Raw genomic sequence first — 527 nt, 5'->3', positions numbered from 1 at the left:
TGCTTGTCTTAGTTTGTGTGCAGCAGTGTGGGTGTGTAGCAGTGAGGCATGGGGGAGCGCTTTGGGTAGAAGTTGTTTTTTTCTGGTGTATGTACAGTTTTAGTGTGTGTTTGTGTGTGAAAACCTGTGTAAGGATTTCAGTTAACTTTGGAACTGACAAACACAGTGTTATCAGCTGCTCATAATGTTGTGGCTGCTCACGTGACTCAATTAAAAGGATATAAATGAGTTCATGACTTGTTGTCCTGCAGCTTCCTCCTCACTTCTCCGCACCTTGTAAGAACGCAAGTGTCCGTCAGTCTCCTGGGGAGGAGGAGGAGGGGGGAGGTGACGGAGGAGGAGGGCCGGGAGAGGGTAGGGGGTGAGGAGGAGGAGGAGGATGAGGGGGGCCGGGAGGGGGGTGGGGGGTGTCACACGGAGCTCATGAGGGAGAGACCAGCGGAGGCAGCCAGTCCTCACTCAGACCCCGCTCCTGCGCTCACACACGCGCGCGCACACACCTCAGCGTCTGCGGGACAAGTTGCGGA

This window comes from Synchiropus splendidus, chromosome 1, assembly GCF_027744825.2.
Source record: "Synchiropus splendidus isolate RoL2022-P1 chromosome 1, RoL_Sspl_1.0, whole genome shotgun sequence".
NCBI lineage: Eukaryota > Metazoa > Chordata > Actinopteri > Syngnathiformes > Callionymidae > Synchiropus > Synchiropus splendidus.
Note: the sequence above shows the minus strand (reverse complement) of the source record.